Consider the following 23,354-nt stretch of genomic DNA (forward strand, 5'->3'; position numbering starts at 1 on the left):
GCAGGAGCGCAGGGATCCTAAGGGAGTAGCTCCACATTGAGGCTTGGCCTTGCTAGCGGCCGTTTGTCCTTACCCCCCGCCCCCCCCCCCCGTCTCAATCTGGTCCTATAGTCCCACCAGGGAGGCGCTGCCTCCGAGGCAGCTTTAACCCTAGTGGTAGGGACTTGGGGACTCAGGCGTCCTCCTCGCCTCCCAAAATCACCTTCGCCCCTTGCTGGGCTGCGCTTTTGACACTGTGTGGGTTTTTTTCCTTTCCCCTTGCTAGTCACTTGATTATTATTGGCCAACACAAAGATGAATGTGGGGTCTTTTACATTTTTTTTTCCTTTTGTCATTCTTAAGGACAAAAGAAAACAGACCACATACGTCTTAGCTTAAATAGTGTTGAACTGGGCTTCGCGGTGATTCAGTGTGGTCCCCAGAAGCGTTTCAGTTTGGGGAGACCTTGGGTTCCTGGTACTCCAGGAGTCAGGTTCTAGCTGCCCAAATCGCCTGCTCTCCTAGACTACCTTGCGTGGAGGCAGTGCTTGGGAGTTGCGTGGGTCCCTTCCAGCTGCCATAGACTGTAGGGGCTCCTAGGGGCCCCTCGCCCGGCAGCCTTTGCGGTTCCCGGGCTCCCGTAGCTACCTAGGCGCGCACGGGATACTCCCGCCCCGCCAGCCCAGGGCCCCTCAGGCCCGCAATCTCCAGATGCAAACGGCGAACAGGTTCTTGCAACTGGCTTGCATTTACAGCTGGGGATTGGGAGGGGCACCTCGAGCCTCGAGCCTCGTGCCTTTCAGCGGCTTCACATCTCCTTTTCTCCCTGTCCCTCCCGATCCCCCCTAGAGCCAGGAGGTCCCGTGTCACCCAGCGCTGGAGGACCCACAGCCCACACCACCAAGCTCCCTATTGTGGGCGCCTGCACTACCCAGGTGAGGCGCCACTGCTGGGGACCCAAAAGGGTTGGGTGGGCACAGACTGCATGGGAGCCCCCTTCCTGACTTAAAATGTTTTTTTTTTTTTTCTGGTTTTCTTTACATGCTCCAAGTTGCTGTTTGCCTGCCTAGATTTTCCTCCAAGAACCAAAATGTGAATAAAGTGATATTTTAGCCAAACATTTCTGTGTCAGTTAAGAAGATGGCAATTCGTTCCAGACTGTAAATTCTCTTTAACAACTCCCTAAGGTACTTTTTCAAAAATTTTTTTCATCATTGCTAAACGTACATCAGAATGTGTGGGAGACTTGTATAAAGTGAATCAACTGAGAATTGGCTGTGAACTGACCCAGCCAACCTCAACCCATCCACCTTTTCATTATTTTTTGCTCCCCTCCCCCCCCCACACACACATGTTATTTGTTAGTGTGGAACTGTGTGCACGTGGCTTTATATAAAGTTTATTAGATGCAGCCCTTAAGAGAAGCTTAGTCTAGCTCTAAATAGAAAATTCAACATTTCTGTAAATTGTGAGACAAGATGTACAGGTTGCTGTGATACGCTAAAATTGAATATAATTTTTTAAAACTTTCAATTGCAGGAGTATTTTTTGGAAAGCACCCAGTTTCTCCAGTTCGCAGTGCTGACCCTCGGCCCCCCAAGAAGAGACAATACACCAACTCGCGTGGCGGGGTTCTGGACACGGAAGACTCCTGTCTCAAACACAAGCATCCCACCAAGGCTGTCATTTGTGTGCATATTTAACTCACTAGGTATTGCAAACCACCCCAAGCATTCCAGAAAAGGGGGTCAAATAGAATGCATCACTCAATGTATTCATATACATCCTTTAAAAATGTTATTGTAAAATGTTTTATGATGTGTAAGTCAAAAGAATCTCTCCCACTCCCTCTTTTTGCTTGTCACTCCTCCATACCCAATGCTGTTCTGTCCTGCCAAAGAAATCAGTTGTGAAGGGAACCTCAATGGAATTGGACAGATGTATGTTGCTGTTACTTGGAAAACTAGACGTCAATAACCAGGGCCACAGAAAGACACAGTGGTGGTAACTCTGTAAAAGTTTATGTGCACATACAAAGACAAAAGTAGAATTCCAAACAGGAAAAGAGCTTGCTAGCCTCCAGTGCTGGGAGATTGAATGATTGTATGCTGCTTTGATTTCCGTTAACACAGGCAACTGTCCAATTAAAAAAAATAAGAACTCTGCAGTGCAAATTATTTTGCTGATTTTTTTTTTTTTTTTTGAAGAACACCACACCTATCATCTAGCTCTTCAAGGCAGATGATGAGGCGGGGTGGGCGGGACGGGCCTGGGATTGCTTCCTGAACCCCAGACTAGGGAGCTCAGGGCTATACCTGGAGCAAACATGATCCTGCAAGGTGGGAGTTAATTACGGGCAGCTTTCTTGAGAGGCTGCAAGGTGCAAATAAGAATAGGCTCACAAAGCCTGTTTGGGGAAAATCAAAAATTTATTTTCCTTTGGCCTCCAGTGTTGCTTATTCTCATGACCTTAGGACTGTATATATGCGGTTGTATTTAGATTTATCACACTCCTCTTAAAACATGCACACCAATTGTATAAATGGGTATCTCCCTGCCCCAGCCCAGCCCCATACCCCACTCATTCCCCACATTAGTAAATGAGCAGGGATCTGCTAGCTAGCTCTTGCATGATATTTTACCAATCTGCTACCTTAGCCTCCCCTTCTGTCCTCTGCAATTGATCCCTTAGGCAAGGTCAAAAAGATTTAAAAACACAGCAAGGATGGTAAACCAAGCCGTTAAGGGAGGAGCCCTGGAAGACTTCCACTTCAATTCCTTTAGCCTTGGAACACTCCCCTGCGCAGACTGAGTGTCTAAGCCACTGGCGGGGGAGCTGGGGGAGGTGGCAGAGTGGGGGAGCCCAGATCGTAGGTGTATGGCCCACTGAAGAGTCTTGCCCGCCCTGTGTCTTCCAAGGCAGCTGCTTCCCACCCCACCCCCACCTTCTAGCCAGACCAGACCTTTGCAAGCCCTGGCCACAGAGCTGCAATCATGGGAGGCGTAACAATCCCAGCATCTTGTCTTTATAAGGGGCTTTTACATACTTTTCCAGATGCTCTCCGGTTCGTTATTTTGAACCCCCTTGAAAGATAAGTACAGCCAGGCAGTCAAAAAAGAAAAACAATTACAGGCGAGGAAACAGGCTCCTGCAGGGAAAAGATAATGTCTGCCTTTTTTCCCTGGGACCTGTGTTTCCAGAACTCTCCGGCTTCTTACCTCATTACCTGTTCAGCAGCAGCAGCAGCTACTAAGGAATAAGCAGGGTAGGGAATGAAGTGGAACTAGTAGGTTTGGTTTAGAGACCCTCCTAGTGAAACTGATCAGTCTTATGGTGGCCTTTTGCTTGCTGAGTGCACACCTCCTAGGGAAGAGCCAGTATTTCTGTAAAGGAGTGACTGTGGGTTACCTATCTGAGTACAAGTCGCTGTGCACCCAAAAAACCGTGTATGCATAGTTTTGTGTCAGTGTGCAGGTAAGAGGCTAGCAGGAAATATATGGGAACACTACAGTGGTTATCTCTAAGTTGTAGTGCAGTAACATGGTCAAAGAAAGATGCTAAACTATTTTTGCGATGTGTTCCTAATATGTAATGTAACTGTATTGGGGACACTTGGCATTCATAGTTTTGTATCAATAATGCGGACAAAAGGCTGGGAGGAAGAACACCCAAAGTCTAAAGGTGGTTGTATGGTTGTGTCTGAGCTATAACACCATAGGGGAATAGAGAAAGATGCTAAACTGTTTTTGCGATATGTTCCTAATATGCACTATAACTATATTGGGAACATTTTGCATGCATAGTTTTGTGTCAATGTACGGACAGAATGATGGAAGAAATAGGCCAACGACCCAAGTGTAGGTATCTGGATTTTGCTTTTGTGATAAATTCCTGACCGTGTGATATGAGTGCACTGGAGACATTTTGCATGCATAGTTTGTGTCAAGGTGTACGAAGGAATATAACTAAACCTTAATAGTCATTCCTGGTATTGTAGTGTTACAGCGGATTGTTTTTTTCTGCATACTTTTATGTATTTCCCAAGCAATACTTGTATAAACCACAAAATGCATTGCTTCTGTAGAAATAATAAAACTTATTTTCAAAAAGAGCTTGCTGTTTTTATATTTAAAAATATGTATGAACCCCTGACCTGAGGTGGGGGAGGAGGGAAGACTTCCTATGTGGGTAGCTATGGGCCTAGAATCTATTTCAGAGGGATTTGGGAAAGCAGCTTGCACCTTCAGATGGATCCACAGTGCAACATGTATTTTCATTTGCTCTTGGCAAATGAAAAAGAAAGTATAATTTTAAAATGTAATCATGACACAGTAATTGCAATATTGCTAAACAGGCTGCTATCTGCTGTCTAATCAAGGTAACACTTTAGGAAGTATAGAAAAGTTGAAACAGGCTCCTTTTCCTGCAAGAGCAGTTCAGGAGGGCAGCACTCAGATGCTTGCCCAGGGCCTGAAGACACGCTGGCCTGTTTGAGACATGCCCGAATCAGGATGGCACCTCATGGAAAGCCCACTTGCCTTGAGCTAACTTTTTTGTGAATGTAGACAAAGATCCCTGACGTTTTCCACAAATTCTGCCGAGTTCATGACGACCTAGGTATTGGAGAACACGTGTGACAGCCCAAGTGAGGTGTCCCCTATTCCAACCAGATACAGTTCACCCCATCGAGTCCTGAGGCACCAACTCAGGGTCTCGGTGTCACTTCACTGCTGCACTGAACAGACATCACCCTGAAGGAGGAGCTAGGGTCCCGCCCCACCTCCTTTCGGAAACAGCCTGGGAAATTGTTCTTGCCCTACAGAATACTTCAGCAAATCCATGCTCCATGCTACTCGCAAAATACAGCCACGGTACTCCTTAAAGAAGCTGCAGTTAGGAAGCCGAAATGCACACCTGCCAACATCCTTTGAGACCATTCTTCCGATTTTCCCAGTGCTGAGCCCCTGTCCTGCCAGATACGTCCTCTTGATTCAATGCGTGATGCTCACAAACATGTTGCCCCATGGCACTTTCTCGGTTAGAGTGTATTCGATGGGTACCTTGCCCTGTCCTTGTCACCCAGGTGAAAGGCAGATGGGAGAAAAGCAGGGGGTAAGCCGATACTGAGTCATTGAGGCCATAGACACACAAATCCTTCCCTGTGCTTGCCACCGAGCCCGGAGATCTACAGATTTGCTGAAGCTGTGTGTTTGACCTTCACGTGAGCCTGGGCAATCACGCAAAGTACCTGATGGCTAAGTGATGGCTAAGTGAGTCACCCAAGTGGTCTCCTCCATGCCAGGCCTCCCCTGGCCCCTCAGACACACAATATGAAATAGAGTGGCAGGGATCCTGTCCTAAATGGGAGGACAACTTGAGAAACAGAGACACAGAAATGGGAAGGAAACAGGCCTGATTTGAGCACTGCTATTAAATATCCTAAAAAAAAAAAAAAAGATTTATGTCAGATATATACAGAGAGGAGCAGAGACAGAGAGGAAGATTTTCTGTCCGATGGTTCACTCCCCAAGCGGCCGCAATGCCTGGAGCTGCGCCAATTCGAAACCAGAAGCCAGGAGCTCTTCCAGGTCTCCCACATGGGTGTAGGGTCCCAAGGCTTTGGGCCGTCCTCGACTGCTTTCCCAAGCCACAAGCAGGAAGCTGGATGGGATTAGAGCCGGTGCCCATATGGGATCCTGGTGCATTCAAGGCGAGGATTTTAGCCACTAGGCCACCGCACTGGACCCTGCTCTTAAATACCTTTTACCAATGAAAATAGCTTCAGCCCCAGATTTGGAGAGTCAAGAAAAGGCCCTCGATTTTGGCCAGCAAAGATAACACACTGCTTACATGGGTGTATGCCAAGAAGGGTGTCAAGAAGAGGTGGCAGGCACACAAGGAACCAGGAGCATTGCTTTGCTGCTAGGGTCAGGCCAACCCTTCGTTCCGACAAAGAGGAAACTGAGTCACAGAAGGAGTAACTGGCACAGAGGTCCTGCAGAGAATTGATGGCGATGTTAGAACTTGAATCTTGGTGGTTGGCTCTTTCCATTCAAGTACAGAAGGGCTAAAGGACCACGGCAGTGACTCAGAGAGACTGGGAAGAGTATGGGGTTTGAGGAACCCCTTCTGAGGCGAGTGAGGCCAGGAGAGGTGGAGAAGGCCAGGACAAGGGCAGGGGAGGGAAGCACAGCACGGGGGCGAGCAGGTGCAACATGGTGTGTCACCACGCAAGGCCAGACTTCAACTGGAGGAAACTGTTCAATCTTGCTTCTTGGGGTCAGTCACATGGCACAGCAAGTTAAACCTCTGCCTGTATCATCAGCAAAGTCCTACAGGAGCACCGGTTTGAGTCCCAGCTTCTCCACTTCTGATCCAGCTCCCTGATAATGACCTGAGAATGGCAGTGGAGGAAGGCCCAAGTGTTTCAGCCCCTACCACTGATTTGAGAAATCTAGATGGAGTTCTAAGGTCCTGACCCAAAGTCAACCACTGTGGCAATTTGAAGAAAAAGCCAGTAGATAGAAGATCTATATGTCTGTTTCTGTCTTACCCTCTCTCTGTAACTCTGTCTTTCACACAAAGAGGTCTTTTTTTTTTTTAAAGTTTGTGGACAATGCAATGAAAAGAGAAGTTTATTATAAAAACAAATCTTGCCATGCGACCCCTTGAAGGTAAAAAGACAGTGTCCCCTAGGGCTGCAAACAGGCACAAGCCACATACACACAGCACAACTTAGGAGAGCACAGCTTTGATTCAATAGTGAGGAAGTTGCGGTGTTGTTTTGTTTATAAAAAACTACACAGATTTATAAAGATAAAACTGAGATCTGAAAATCATTTCAAGTTTGTTGCTCGTTTGGGCTGTCCCGGGCCTCCCACTTCAGCTTCATTCCAAGGGAGATTTATGCACTCGTCTCTAGACATTCGGCTTTTTGTTTGTTTTTCCTACCAGTACCCGGGCCTCCTTGTCTGCTTCCTGGCTCTCTCTTTTGGTGAACTGCTCCTCCTCCACCTCAATCCTGGAGTTCTGGAAGAGCTGCTGATCACAGGAAACTTCTGTGCCCCCCACCAGGCTCTTGACCCAGGCCAGGCCAATCACACTGTCCCATCCTCCTCTCTACATTGATGGCCCTAGAGAGAGCTCATGTGACCCCTGACTGACTAATCAGAGCACTTGCCTAGGATTTATTGCTTTTTATAAATATGCTATGTGAAGTAGACAAACTTTTTTTATTTTTTAAAAAGATGTTTTATTTGCAAGAGCTACACCAGAGAGAGAGAGAGAGAGAGATGGAGAGAGCAAGAATGAGGGAGAGAAAGAATCTTCCAGCTGCTGGTTCACTCCCCAGATGGCCCCAAGAGCCAGGCGTGTGCAAGGTTGAAGCTGGGAGATTCATTCAGGTTTCTTACGTGCATGCAGGGGTCCACTCTTGGGCCATCTGTCACTGCTTTTCTCAGGCCATTAGCAGAGGTCTAGATCAGAAATGGAGGAGCTGGGATCTGAATCAGTGCCAATACGGGATGTTGGCATTGCCAGTGATAGCTTTACTCAGTGCACCACAACGCCAGCCCTTGCAAAAAATCTCTTTCTTTTACAGTTGGTAAACCTGGAGCTGTATGTGGCTACACCCTCCCTCACCCCGCTGTACTATTCATTGCTAGAGAAAGCCCAGCAGCAGTTAACAAGAATTTCATGTATGTGGAAACCGGCAGTGGATGGGGTGGAGAGAAAGCCACTGACGGGGTGAGTTCTTAGACCCTGGTGGTTTTGATGCCAGCTTCCCCCTGTTGTTGGAACACATCTCCTTTCTGTTTAAGCTTGTCTCATTCATCAGGCACTTTCCCCAAGTACCTACTAAACGCCATGGGTCATGCTAGGGTCTGGAAATAGAGCAGTGAACAAGAGGCAGAGACCCTGCTCTCATGACCTTTTTTTTTATGCTAGAGTTATGCACTTGTCATTTGCAGCTGAAACAGTGCTGCCTGCCAGACTATGGAAGACTTTACATGCCAGTCTAAAGACTGCAATCAACGATGAGAAATCTTCGCACGGAGGGATCGTGTGAGCTGTCACGAAGGTGCCGATCTGAGGCTGGCCCAGGTTGGAAGCAGGAACTAGGAAAAGTCTGTAGACTGGGACTGTTATGCTTCTTTAAAAAAATATGTATTTACTTATTTGAAAGGCTTAGTAACAGAGAGAGAGAGAATCTCGCAGCCACAGTTTCTCGCCCCAGTTGGCCACAATGGCCGGGGCTGAGTTAGCCTGAAGCCAGGAGCTTGATGCCGGTCACCTATGTGGACGCAGGGGCACAACACTTGGACCATGTCCCACTGCTTTCCCCAGGCCATTAGCAGGGAGCAGGATAGGAAGTGGAGCAGCCAGGGCTGATCCAGTGCCACCACACAAGGCCTAGTTTTGCTCTATCTTTCAAAGCACTTCGTGAAGTAAAATGGCCTATATGAGTCCAGGTGCCTGGGATGCAATCCAGTTCTGGAGGAAAATAAAGTGCTTCCTGTAAGTGTTCCAGGCCCTCTCCACCTCTTTCATTGAGAGATTTAGTAAAACCTTACCAGCTCACTGCACATGCTTGCCTTTGGCCTGTGTGCTGTGCCAGTGCTTGGGCTTGGAGGCCACTTGGCATTGGCTTCCTTCCCGCCCCCACTGCCAATGCCCATCTGCACGTGAAGTGCCTATGCTACTGACAGCCGCATATGTAGCTCCAGGGAAGGCTGGCCCGCCCTCATTCAGTGCCCCCACCTGTTAGGACCCATTCCAAGTGCTTCCTCCGGAGGACTTCCTTCCTCGTTCTCCCCCCGCCCCTTGCCGAGCCCCTTCTGAACTTTTGCCATGTCTGATGTCCAGGCACTTGCTCAGAATGTGGGAAATGGTTTCAGGTGTGTCTCCTACAATTTAGTAGAAAGCTCCAGGCTGGTTGACAGGATTGAGCCCGACATGGCTCTGGGAGAAGGTCTTCCTGAGCCTCTCCCTGGGACAGTCCTGATTCACACCTAGTTTATTGTCATAATTGGTAGCAGCCTCCCCTTGTGTTTCTAAAAGTGTTCTAAGATATGTCATCAGCATGTTCACAGGGAGGCTAGAGAGGATTTGTGGTAAGAGCCTAAGAGAAATGTGTGCTGGTGAGCCTGGCACAGTAGCCTAGTGGCTAAAGTCCTTGCCTTACACACCTGGGATCCTATACGGGCACTGGTTTGTGTCCCAACTGCTCCACTTCCCATCCAGCTCCTCTGCTGTGACCTGGGAAAGCAGTCGAGGATGGCCCAAAGTCTTGGGACCCTGCACCTGCATGGGAGACCCGGAAGAGGCTCCTGGCTCCTTGATCGGCTCAGCTCTGGCCATTGCAGCCACTTGGGGAGTGAACCAGTAGATGGAAGATCTTTCTCTCTGTCTCTCCTACTTTTCTGTGTATATGCCTTTCTAAGAAAAATAAGTACACCTTAAAAAGAAGAAGAAATGCATCCTGGTATAAGACAAAACACTGAGATCGTCGACAAAGTCTTGTGCTACAATTCCATGCTCTGTCACTCGGAACTGAGCATACCCACTGCAGGGCTCCGGACAGCTTTGTGCTGGACCATCTCGGGCTCCCACCTGCTCTCCAGCACAAGAAGCTTTAAAGCCACGGCCCAGCCTGTCACAGGACACAGGCCCTGTCTCCGTAGGTTTTATGCCATAGGCAAATAAAACAGCACCATTATGCCCCACAAAGACTGGAAGATCCTGGAGGCCCATTTTAAGAGTAGGCCAGGAATTCCAAGGCCATCCCTTGGGGATGAACTGAACTGCTGCCTCACAGGGGCAGCCAGAAGAAAAAAGCCTCTCATCTCATCACCATCACATCAGCCCCTTCTACTTGCCTCACCCTGGGCCCTGGTCTGGCCAAGGCATCATTCAAATACATCTAATATAAGCAAACAAATAGAAAACAGGAAACTCAACTGCATAAGAAACTGCAAGCGAATAACAAAAACTCCAGAATAGGCTCAGAGATATCATCTGTATACTTACAAAGGAAAATGAGGCTGGCACCATGGCACAGCAGGTTAAATGATCACCTGCAGTGCTGGCATTGCATATGGGCACTGGTTCGAGTCTTAGCTGCTTCTTTTTCTGATCCAGCTGCCTGCTAATGTGCCTGAAAAAGCAGTGCAGTATGGCTGCAAGTACCTTGCCTCCTGTCCTGGCCCAGCCCTGAATGGCAACCGTTTGGAGAGAGAACCAGCAAGTGCAAGATTGTCTCGCTCTCTTTCTCTCTGTCTTTCCCTGTCTCTTTGTAACTCTGCCAAATACATATATATATTTTTTGTTTGTTTGTTTGTTTTTTTAAGGAAGAGACAGAAGTAACTTTTTGAGAATTGGACTGTCTGATACCTGGGCCATCTTCCACAGCTTTTCCCAGGCCTAGAATAAGGATGCCTTGAAAGTGAACTGGCTCCCCCAAGTACCGCAGTCTGCCCTCCATACGCCTGAGTCACCTGGGCAATCTCATGCCCTGAAGTTGGATTCAATTCACTGGAGATAGCTAGCAGCCCCAGGCACCTGGAGAAAACAAACAAAAGGCTTAGAGGACTGGAATACTATCCTAAGCTCCAAATCACAGTCATGCATTACTTAATGACAGAGATATGATATGATCAGAGAAAGGCACCATTAGGCAGTTTCCGCGGTGTGCAAACGTCACAGAGTGTACATGCACAAACCAAGGCTGCTACCTTATCATCGGGCAGCGTAGGCCTAGGAGACCTTATGCGAGCTGTCATTGACCAAAGTGTTATTTTGCAGCACGTGACTGTATTTTGTTACACTGAAATCCAACATTCACATTGCAAGTTTGTGGAGAATCTGATGCTGAAATCTTTTCTAGATGAATCGCTTCTGGGTTGAGATTTCATACATAGTAGGGCAGCTCATTATGACAAATGGGCAATCAGCCGTTGGCATGAGGGTTTGTGAAAGGGGCTGACAGGGCCGGCTTCGTGGTGAGGCAGGCTTAGCTGGCCTGTGAGCCCAGCAGCGCCTGTGGGCACAGTTTAGCTGTTCTGCTCTTTGAACCAGCTTCCTACTCATGGCCTGGGAAAGCTGTGAAAGATGGTCCAGGTATTTGGGCTCCTGCTCCCACGTGGGAGACACCAAGGAAACTCCTGGCTTCTGGCTTCCACCTGCTGAGCACGGACCCTGGAGGTCATTTGGGGAGTAAACCACCAGATGGAAGGCCTCTCTTTCTCTCTCCTTCACCCCACTCATACGTAACTCAGACGTGCAAATGACAGGAATCTTGTTTTCTGCCAGTGCCGTCGGCATTTTGTTCATGATTTTTTTTTCCTGTTACTAGGGGCATGCATATGCAGGGTTGTCATGTCCCTGGTGAATGTGTCTTTTCTTTTATGCAACAGTCTTTTTCTTTCTGCTGCACCTCTGGAGTCTGTCTGGCCCAGCCTCAGCCATTGTGCCCACAGGGGGAGTTTCTCTCATGGCCTCTCCTTGACTTGCAGAGTGCGTCCCTTTCAGCTGTGTTCCCACATGGCCTTATCTCTATGTACAAACATTTCTCTTTTGAGCATTTTCCTATGCTTGCTTAGACCTCTCATACATTTTTTTTTTAATTATATGTTTTGGGGCTTGGTGCAGTAGCCTAGCAGCTAAAGTTCTCACCTTGAGCACTCCAGGATCCTATATGGGCAATATGGGTGCCCGTTCTAGTGCCAGCAGCCCCACTTCCCATCCAGCTCCCTGCTTGTGGCCTGGGAAAGCAGCTGAGGATGGCCTTGGGACCATGTATCGGTGTGGGAGACCTGGAGGAAATTCCTGGCTCCTGGCTTCAGACTGGCACAGCACTGGCCATTTGCGGACACCTGGGGAGTGAATCATCAAATGGAAAATCCTCCTCTCTGTCTCTCCTCTTTTCTGTATATCTGACTTTCAAATAAAAATAAATAAATCTTTTTAAAAAGTATGTATTTTGTGCCTACTATGTTAATACTAATATATGAATATATAATCAATTAATGTATCAACAATAATGAATGTATAATACATTACATAGTAATATGCTATTCATTAAATAGTAATATTTATGTATTTGAAATATACTCTTCAGAGACCCACACTATGACATAGCATGTAAAGCCACAGTCTAAAGCGCCAACAGTTCATATAGACATAGATTTGAATGCCTGGGCTGCAGTCCCACTGCCACTTGCAATCCAGCTTCCTGCTAATGCCAATCCTGGGGGGGCAGCAACGATGGTTCAAGCACCTGAGTCCCTGTCACCCACCTGGGACACCCAGATGGAGTTTTAGGTTCCTGACTTTAGATTGGCCACACACATATGACTGTCGCCCTTCTCCCCCCCCAATCTATCTTCCACCCACTTTCCTGTCACACTGCCTTTCAAATATATATATCCTTTTAAGTGCACACTTAAGATGCAGCACAGCACACAGCCTCAGAAATAGCGCCCTGTGGATACTTGTGAATCTGAGTTTTTCTCCACCTCATCTTCCAGCCTCTTCCTACCCCCAACCCCCTCCCTCAACAAACACTTTCGTGTTTATTATTCCCTTGCAGTTTGGTCCAGGACTATGTTCCCAAGCAGGTAAAAGTCATGAATGGCACAGAATTTTTAATGTAGGAGGCAGCTTCCAAAACTTCATGATACATAATATGGAAAAAAAATCAACTATGCTTAGGTTTCAAATTCTTTGCACCACAATAAGCCTGTCTTCTCACTTCATCCTAGCATGAACTTTGTGAAGCACCTTCATAGCTACCCCAAAGCAGAGTAGCTCAAAGCCAATAGCCATTTCTTTCAATCTCTTGGTTTTGTAGGCTTGGAATTCAGGCAGGTTTGCCTGAGTGATTCTTCTGTTTCATATGGTTGAGTGGAACTCATAGGAATGAGTTGACTGTCAAGGCTAGCAACTGTTAACTGGTGTGTGACTGCCAGCACGGCTGAGCCTGGACGGTCAGCAAGTCTGCAAGGTCAGGACTTCCAGAGAAAACACTTCAAGAGAGCCAAAGTGAAGGCCTGGGCTTGTAGTGACCTTGCCTTGGAGTCCCAGAGTTTCAGTTCTGCTGCTATCACTCGGTTGAAGGAATGTCCAAGAGAGGGGAATTAGCTCCACCCAGTAATGGGAAGATTAGAAAAGAATTTGTGGCCATCTTTAATCCACCACAGTTCCCAAAACAGTGTGTTTCTAAGCATTTTTACGCCAGATGTTTGGAGGGGCCCTATACATGCCGAACATTCCACAGTAAACATTTCCTCTCAGGCTGATCTGTAGATCTTCTTTTTATTATTAAAAATAGTTTTTAATACAGAAAATTTAAAACATATAAAAAATAGTATCAGGGGGCTGATACTGTGAATTAAATTGTTGCCTGTGATGCTAGCATTCCTTATGGGCATTGGTTTGATATCTAGTTGTTCCACTTTTCTGTTTTTCTTTTATTTTTGATGATATTTACATAGTTGATTAGGGTGAGAAGGGTTGAGGATTAGGGGAAAATGGGTGAGACCATTGTTTCCAATTTTTCTTTTTCTTCTTCCTGTATCTGGGGAGGGAGGCGGCAGATAAGGGCAACACCCAGCCTTCCAATTGCCTCAGGACCCAGGGATGGGGAACAGTCACTCGATGTTATCCCAGGGTCCCCAGTGTGCAGCATGCTCTGAGGTTTCTGCTTAAGTGGCTTCAATAGTTCTAAAATGTTGTCAATCTCACCGCTCCAAGGTTGAGGAAATCCTTCCAAGGTCCATTGGCTGACATAGTCCACCATTCACCCAGAAATTTTCTGCCAACCCTTGGCTGGGGTAGTTGTCCAATTTGTTCTGTTTTCTTTCCTCTATTATAGTACCAGATGTCTTCTGCAGGCCTCACTGGACTGCCATATCCTCCATTTTCATCTGGGTATGTGTAAAGGGACATTGTGACCCTAGAAGTTCAGGGAGCACAGGATTGTGATTGATAGGATAATAATATTTGTATGAAAACAATTGAGTGGGTACCGTTTGTATAGCTAAATGGACGTCATTTGTATGAGAACAGTTGAGTGGACAGCATGTGAATGAGAACACTTGGTAGAATATACAAAACAAAAGAGTCCCAAACAATAGTACAGCAACAGTCGATGGGTTTTGTTGATCAGTTCAGTACCTCCTCCCTTAGCCCATATGACCCTCAGTGTATAAAGTCTGAGGTCACTAATAAACTTCAGCTATTGACCATCAGTCAGAGTCCATGCATGTTATTATCAGCTCCATGCACCAAGTCCATCGCTGTGGGACAGCGACAGGTATGCCATCCACTGCTCCATCTAAGCCACTGAAGAGGCCCAGTTTTGACACATGCTCTCCACACTCAGTCCATAGATACTGTGCCTATTCTGGCACACCCTAGACCCAGTCCACATCCATGCTGTGGGACACTGCAGTCATGTCCAGTCCAGAACACTCCATTCCGACTCTCGCACTCACTAGTAGGAACCACAACCCAACAGAGGCATCCCCTTAGCTCCCCAACCAGGCGTGTTCCCAGCCATCCATATTGCATGTACCCACGGTTGCTCTGACCCAGCACGGCATAGCCCATCCCCCATCTTGGCCTTTGCCATCAGATGCTGCAGCCTGACCCCAGTCCCAACTTTCACTAGTGGGTGCTACAGACCATCCCTGCCCAGTCTGCTACCATCCCTGGTTCATGCAAAGTGGTAGGTATGATAGCTTAACTCGGCATGACTAACACTTCAGGCTGTTCCACCTCTGACTCAGCTCCCTGCTTATGCACCTGGGAAAGCAGCAGAAGATGGCCCAAGAGCTTGGGCCTCCATATCCATATATATGGGAAACCCAGAGTTCCAGGCTCGTGGCCTCTGCTGTCCATTTGGGAACTGAACCAGCAGGTGGAACGTGTGTGTGTGTGTGTGTGTGTGTGTGTGTGTGTTACTCCCTATTTAACTCTGCCTTCCAAATAAATAGGTACATATTTAAAAATGGTATCATGAACCCCATGTATGCCTATCACCCAACTTCAACAGCTGTAACCTCAAGGTCCAGTATGGTACAGGGATCCAGGGATATTCCCACCTACCTTGCTTCACTTCCACACAATTTTGAGGGTTTAATGTTGTTGTTTGGTTTTATTTTATTTGAGATCTATTTGAAAGGCAGACAGAGAGAGAGAAAGAGAGAGAGCTTCCTTCAGCTGGTTCACTTCCCAAATGCCAACAATGTTGAGGTCTGTACCAGAGAACCCAGGAATCTTAAACTTTGCCATACGTTTTTGTTTAGTTAAATTTTTTAATGATATATTTTCACTTATTTGAAAGAGTGACAGAGAGGGAGAGACAGAAAGAGATATTCTGTTGACTGGTTTGCTGTTCCTTGCATCGCTGAGTCACTTCAAAAATAGTTACAACGCCTGAGGTGGGGCCAGGCTGAAGCCTGCAGCCTGGAATTCCATCCGAGTCTCTCATCTGTGGCTTGCCTGGATGCCTTATCAAGGAGCGGGATTGGAAGCAGAGCTGCCAGGACTCCAATCATCACTCAAATATGTGATGCCAGAGCTACAGGCAGAGACTTATTGTGCTGTGCCAAAGCACCAGTCTCACCTCCATATAATTTTTTTAATGTTTTTTTTCATATAATTTTTGAAATGAATCATAGACATCAAGCCATTTCATCTGTAAATCTAGTATAGACATCTAAATGAAAATATTTTTTGAAAGAAAATCGTAACCACAATACTATTATTCTACCTTAAAAAAAAAAAAAGATTTATTGTATTGGAAAGGCAAATTTACAAAGAGGAGACAGATTTCTCATCTGTTGGTTTACACCCAAAATGGCCACAATGGCCAGAACTGAGCTGACCCAAAACCAGGAGCCAGGAGTCTCTTCTGGGTTTCCCACATGGGTGCAGGAGCCCACTCTGATCCTCTACTGCTTTCCCAGGCCAGAAACAGGGAGCTGGATGGGAAGTAGAGCAACCTGGACACGAACCAGGCCCATATGGAATGCTTGCATCTACAGGAGGAGGGGTATCCTCCTTATCCTAATTGGTGGTCCACATGTGCGTGCATCACTCTGAACTATGAAAACATTAAAAATCAAATGAATTTATTATTAAACATTATATATTCAAGTCATTGTTGGTACATAAGTGCCAAAAGTGTGTGCCTATTAAAGTTTTCTCAAATTGGGATCCAGATGACATCCAGTCATCGCTAGTGATTATTTCTTTAAGTCTCTATCTGTAGGTGCAGCCTTCAAGACTTTTCCGTATCATTTGTTTGTTGAAGATACCAGAGTGTTTGTCCTGGAATTGACTAATTGCGATGCCATTGTAAGTGTAGATGGTCTCCTGCATTTACCATAAATTTTGAGTTTATCTTAGAGGCTTGAACAGGGTCACGGTTGGTTGGTTGTTTATCCTTTTTTAAAAACCATTTGAAAGATTTATTTAACTTTTTAAATTGAAAAGTCAGATATACAGAGAGAAGGAGAGACTAAGAGAGAGATTTGTCCACTGATTCACTTCCCAAATGGCTGCAATGGTCATAGCTGAACTGATCCGGAGCCAGGAGCCAGGACCTTCTTCTGGGTCTCCCACGTGGGTGCAGGGTCCCAAGGCCTTGGGCCATCCTTGGGTGTTCTCCCAGGCCACAAGCAGGGAGCTAGAAGTGAAGTGGAGCAAGACATGAAGCAGCACTCATATGGGATCCCGGAGGATGCCAGGCAAGGACTTTAGCCATTAGGCTATTGCGCCAATCCACTCCACACTCCTTTTTTCCCCCTTTTTGTTTAGAGTATTTCATAGGTGGTATACTGGGCCAAACAGTGTCCTGCCAAGTCATGTCCACATGTGAATGTGACCTTATTTAGACATAGGTTCTTTGAAGATAGAATGAAGCCCAGATGAGAATGAAGCCTACCCAATACCAGTGTAGTGGTGTGTTTGTAAGAAGGAAATTCAGCCTGAGAAACAAATATGCAGGGGAAGGCAACCATGTGAAGATAGGGTGGAAACGGAGGGATTCTGCCAGGAGCCAAGGTACATCAGACTGCTGGCTCCCAGCAGAAGCCAGGCAGTGCCCAGGAACACTCTGCTCCCTGGGGCCTCTGCAGAGAGCGTGGTCCTGAGGTACACCTTGAATGGGACATTTGGCCTCCAGAACTACGAATGATTAAATTTCTGTTGTTTGAAGATGCCCGATTATGGTAGCCCTAGGAGACGGTAAGGGTAGCCGTGTGTTTTCGCATCAGGTAGCGCATAAGCTTTGCTTGTTTTTCTCTTCGTGATGCACTGATTATACTGCTCTTTCCCTTTTAATTTTGTTATGTATCAAAGCAGACATCAGGGGATCAGATGAAAAGGTTATGTGAAATTTCTCACTTATTTCAGTGCTTAGAATAGCTCTTGAGATCATCATTTTCTTAACTTTCTTTTTGGTGATGACATTTGGAATTTATATTAGTCAAGGGCTTCACGATGCTACTAAACAGTTTGACAAATGAAAAGACTGCAGTCCAGCTGAACACAGGCGAGGGTTATAGATAATAGTCAAATGAAAAGATGCTCAGCTTCCTTCTTGAGAACAGTGTTAGTGCCTTCTTATTTATGCTCCACAATCTGTCTACAAGAAGAATTATCCCCTCATGTGCTAGTTGAGTAATCAGTAGTGCAGGTCACATGGAAAACAGCATAAATTGTTGTTCTTTTTTATTTTCCCACATATTTGCCATTTAAAAAAAGCAATAATAAGTTGGTTTACTAGCATCCTCCAAAGGCAACTAATTCACTGAGTTTTGCTCCTTTTTTTTGTTTTATCCTTGTGGTACAACAGAATGTTCCAGAATCTTCTTGTAATACTTCTTGACCCAGACCTTGAATTACCCATTTCTCCAAGGAGCCCTGTTCCTTTCAGTGGGAAACAGTGTTTCAAGGCCACATTCTGGGCCTGTTTCAAATTGCATTTTGTCCCTTCCTCGGCCTCTCAAAATCCCTTTCACCCTGCGCTATTATTCCGTAATACGAATCTCCTTTAAACTGCGGAGTTTATTTGAGTTTACTGTACACTGTAAGCTGCAAGAGTAGACACTTCAATCGGGTTTTTGTTGTTGGCATTGTTCACGGATGTACCTCCACTATCAAGAACAGTGTCTGGCCCACAGTTGATATTCAATAGATATTTGTTGAATGACTGAGTGAATTGTTCAGGCTCGGGATGTACTGAACAATGCATTTCATCTCATGTATGTTGAAGGTACCTGCCATAATAGAAGGTCTTTTGTGGGGATAGATCTTCAAATATGAATTCAATCTCCTTCATGAACATTGCATTTTTTTTCTGTTTTCTTGGTTTAATGCTGGTATATATATATATATTTTTTTTACCACTTTAAGTTTTCCAATCTATTTCTATAAAATTCTTCATGCTATTGTGCCTTTTGTAAGTTTTCCTTGGGGCAGGCATTGGGTGTGGTGACTCAGGCACCGCCTGGGACACACATGTCTCATGTTACAGTGCCTGCTCCTGCCTCACGCCAGTGCATACCTGGCAGACATCAGATGGGTCAGGTACTCGGATGGCTGCCATCCACATGGGAAACTCAAGCTGAATTTCCTGCTCCTGGCTTCAGCCTGGTTCAGCCCTAGGGGCTACACCCATTGGAACCAGTGGGTGACACTTGTGTGTGATGTGTCTGTGTGAATTAGAAATAAATATTTAAACTTTAAAAAATTAGCCAAAACTTGTATTATGAGAACCTTAACAAAACTCACAGAAGTAAGCACATAGGGTAATGAACTCACCTCAAAATACATGTACATCCTAGCTCCTTATGTGCTAACTCAGTCCACCTTCCCTGCCAGAGGATTCATTTCCACAAAATCACAGCTATCTCACCATTTTACAAGAAACACTTCAGTATCTATCTCTACATAAATCTTTGTTTACAAACAAATGTTCCATATTATCTATCTATCTATTTATTTATTTTTATTGGAAAGACAGAGAGGAAGATCTTCCATCCGAAGATTCACTCCCCAAGTGGACACAACAACTAGAGCTGAGCCAATCCAAAGCCAGGAGCCAGGAGCCTCTTCTGGGTCTCCCACGTGAGTGCAGGGTCCAAGGCCTTGGGCTATCCTCAACTGCTTTCCCAGGCCACAAGCAGGGAGCTGGATGGGAAGTGGAGCTGCTGGCATTAGAATTGGCGCCCATATGGGATCCCGGAGCATTCAAGGCGAGGACTTTAACCACTATGCTATTGTGCTAGTCCCCTACATAAATCTTACTTCTTGTGTGTTATGTGATTTTTAAGAATCTCTGCTATAGGGCCCGGTGCAATAGTATAGTTTTTCATATGCTATCGGAGTCACCAATTCTAGCTTTCTCAGAGGGTAGGGCTAAAAAAATATTTTTGCATGCATGAATGTGTGGAAACACACATGCATTACACATGATCACATATATATCCACATGTATTTATGCAGACAGCGTTTATTAAACATTTACTAAGCGTCAGCAGCTCCTGGTACTATCTCCTACTCTAAGCCAGTGCCACAGGGTCAGCCCCATCCCACCTCTTTTTCTTGATTGTAGCTCCTTTCCCTACCAAGAAGAGGCAGAGAGCTCCCTGATCCACACGAATTTACTCACTGAATCAATCCTATAAGGTACAGAAAAATATTTCTTTGGTGCTAACCCATGCCTCTGGAAAAAAAAAAAAGTCTAATCAGACTAGTTTTAAACTAGTTTGAACTAATGTAATGAGTTAAAAATCTATTTGGGCTATTTTTTTTTCTATCTTGAGTACATGCAGTATCAGTACTATATTTAAAAGTTACCTCGGTTCATTTGCTGTTTGTATTCAACGTTAGGGTTCTCACACATACTTTCCTTTGCTTTTTCCTTCTCTTCCCTTCCATTTCCTCCAATCCATTCTGGCATATAAAGCACTGAAATTGACCCACAAGTCAGAGCAGTACAAAAATATATTCAGGACCAGCATAGAAACCTAGTTGCTAAAGTCCTCATCTTGCATGTGCTGGGAATCCCCTGTGGGCGCCAGTTGTGTCCTGGCTACTCCACTTCCCATCCAGCTCTCTGCTTGTGGCCTGGGAAAGCAGTCAAGGACGGCCCAAAGCCTTGGGATCCTGCACCCACATGAGAGACCCAGAAGAGGCTCCTGGTTCCTGGCTTCAGATTAGCTCAGCTCTGGCCATTGTGGTCACTTGGGGAGTGAAGCAGCGGACACAAGATCTTTATCTCTCCTCCTCTCTGTAAATCTGCCTTTCTAATAAAAATAACTCTTTAAAAAAAATCTTCAGAGAACCATCTTTCCTCCCCTAAATTGTCCCCATCCTCCACCCCAAGTCTCCCCATGCCTTGAGTGCATTTGCCCTTTGCATGCTTCTTTGTTGCCTCCATGAACAGATATGTGCACATGTACTTCCTTTCCGTTTTTCCTGACACGAGGGTAGCATATCACATACATTCCTGCATTTTCGGTTTTCATTCTTGAGAATCTCTCCATGTCTGTTCAATACTCAATTATGCAGATTGCCACGTTGTTTTTCACTTACTGCTATACTATATTTTGGCATCCTGTACATGCAGTTACTGTAAAATCTGAAATAATTCTGGTCCCAAATATTGTAAACAAGAGCTACTGAAGCTGTACTGCAAAGAGGGTAGCTTAAAATAGCAGATGTTTATTTTCTCCCAGTTCGGGAGACTTGAAGTGCAAAGTCAAGGTGTCTGTGGGGTGGGTTTCTTCAGGGGCCTCCCCTTGCTTTGTGGAAAGCCCTGTATGTCAGCGTCCCCATTTCCTCTCTTTATAAGGATGCCAGTCGCACTGAAGCAGGCCCTGCCCTGGTGAGTGCGTTATTATTACATCAGCTGCTTCTTTAAAGACCCTATCTTCAAATGCAGTCACTTTTTCCAGTTCGGGGAGTTCCAACTTCAACACGTGAATGGAGGCAAGGGAGTCCAAATTATACCCCAATGGTTAATCTCCAGAAAGGCGCATACAGTTCAAGAGCAGGCTGTGCTAATGCCTAAGGTTTATCACAAGCGAAGGAGACAACAAGGAAAAAAAAAAAAAAAAAAAAAACCACAGACCCCAGGGTCCCAGCAGCCCAGGTTCACACACATCACGGAGCTTGATCTTTGTGGCAAGAAACCCTGACAAGCTGGGGTGAAATGGCCTCTAGAGTTTAGGGTGGACGCCAAAGGTAGCCACCAGTGACCCAAAGAACCTGGAAGCCCACATGGCCAGGGAGTGGCTAAGGACTTGTCAGAGCAAGCAAGCTACCTGCTCTGTTAACTCTTTCCTTGCAACACCTGAGCGGCAGAGGGCCTCCTTCCTAATGAGCAGCACCTGCAAAGTGCAGCTACAGGTTTCAGGGATGTGGAGCTGAGGGGCTGAGGGGGGTGGGCAGAGAGCGCCATCTGGCCTACAGACCACGTACACCCAGAGGTCATTTGCCTTAGCCAAAAGCACTTTCTGATTTGAAACATAAAAAAAAAAAAAGATCTTTCTGCTTTTGTAAGTTTTCTCCAAGTTTCATCCATGTTCCTCTGATAGAAGCCAAAATCTTCACCATGGTATAGAGGGTTCCCCCTACAACACCCCGCACCTCTCTGACCTCCTCTCCTCCCGCTTACCCCTTCCGTCCTCTGCTACTGCACTGCTAGGGACCCCGAACTCTTCCATACAGACCTACTGCCGCCTCCGGGCCTTCGGCGTCCTGGAGTGTTCTCCAAAATCCTCCCAGGTCATCTTGTCCACAGACAGCGGTGCTGGAGTTCCTATGCCTTCTCCCTGCTTCGCTCTCCTTCACACCTGGGAAGTGCCGCTCATGCCTGCCTCTCCCTCTCACCTGCTCCACAGCCAATCTGTTCCACCGAGCAGGCTGTGCTAGTTCATTGCCGGCGCACAATGCCTGGCACACAATAGCTGCTCAGCAGCGGTCTACTCAGCGGATAAGTGAATGAGTTACAGACGTGGGGTAAGAGCAGAAGGGGAAAACTTGAAATTCGGTTAAGGTTTCTACTTTCAGCTGTACTAAGGCGCTTGACTTTCTCTCAAGATCCTAATAGGCAAAATCATAGTGATGAATATCACATTTTCCCTTAAAGATTTATTTCTTTTTATGGGAAAGACAGATTCACACAGAGGACAGACAGCTCATCCATCCACTGGTTTATTCTCCAAATGGCCACAACAGCTGCAGCTGAGCCCATCTGAAGCCAGGAGCTTCTTCGGGGTCTCTCACATGGGCATGGGTGCCCAAGGACTTGAGCCATGCTCCACTGTTTTCCCAGGTCAGAAGCAGTGAACTGAATCAGAAGTGGAGCACCTGGGAAACAAACTGGCACCCATAGGGCATGCCAGTGCTTACACGCCGAGGATTAGCCAGTTGAGCCATTCAGCTGCCTCCTCCAACATTTCACCTTTTAAAAATTATTTTATTATTCCATGGTACTAGTTCTATAGGCTCCAGAAGTTGCCTTCCCCTCTCCTCAAATTCCCCCTACTACTAATAAACAGTATTTCTTTTATCAGGATGATTTTGCTTTCCTCTGAGAGGCCAGGAGGAGGGAGATTTTGCCTCCTGGTTGCACAGTGCTTAGAAACCCCATCTCTGATGGCTGAATACTAATGGGGAAAATGGCACCTTCTAAGTCATGACTCCTCTCAAGTGTGGGAGGCCTTTAGCATTCCATGAGAACAGATCCAGCTTTTATTTTTTTTAAAAGATTTATTTGTTTACTTGAAAGTCAAAGTTACAGAGATAGAGAAGGAAAAACGCTGAGACAGATGTTTCTCCTCTGGCTCACTCCCCAGATGGTTGCAACAGCCAGAGCTGAACCAGACTACAGCCAGGAGCCTGGAAATTCATCCAGGACTCCCAGGTGGGTACAGAACCCGCTTCTGCTGCTTTCCCAGACAAACCAGCAGGGGAGTGAGTCAGAACTGGAGCAGCCAGGACTTGAACTGGTGCCCATATTGGATGCCAGCACCACAAGCAGCAGATTAACTCTCTATGCCACAATGTTTGTGTCTGGCACGATAGCATAGTGGTTACAGTCCTTGCCTTGCATGCCCCGGGATCCCACATGGGCGCCAGTTCTAATACTGGCAGCCCTGCTTCCCAGCCAGCTCCCTGCTTGTGGTCTGGAAAAGCAGTCGAAGATGGCCCAAAGCTTTGGGACCCTGCACCCAGGTGGAAAACCTGGAAGAGCTCCTGGCTCCTGGTTTCAGATTGGCTCAGTTCCAGACATTGCGGCCACTTGGGGAGTGAATCATCGGAGGGAAGATCTTCCTCTCTGTCTCTCCTCCTCTCT

General features: G+C 46.3%; 1 long non-coding RNA gene across 2 annotated transcripts; it reads left to right on the top strand.

Moving 5' to 3' along the window:
• Positions 1-803: 803 nt before the first annotated feature.
• On the top strand, positions 804-12,274 carry LOC121169226. Of its 2 annotated transcripts, XR_005885828.1 has the most exons (5): positions 820-914; positions 1,031-1,166; positions 1,519-1,690; positions 7,343-7,352; positions 12,263-12,274. It is a non-coding gene; the product is annotated as an uncharacterized LOC121169226 (long non-coding RNA). The 2 variants fall into 2 exon arrangements; XR_005885827.1 differs by lacking the exons at positions 7,343-7,352; positions 12,263-12,274 and having other exon boundaries at positions 804-914; positions 1,519-2,156.
• Positions 12,275-23,354: the final 11,080 nt, after the last annotated feature.

The sequence above is a fragment of the Ochotona curzoniae genome, unplaced genomic scaffold, assembly GCF_017591425.1.
Source record: "Ochotona curzoniae isolate NIBS_2020 unplaced genomic scaffold, NIBS_Ocur_1.0 scaffold_1852, whole genome shotgun sequence".
NCBI lineage: Eukaryota > Metazoa > Chordata > Mammalia > Lagomorpha > Ochotonidae > Ochotona > Ochotona curzoniae.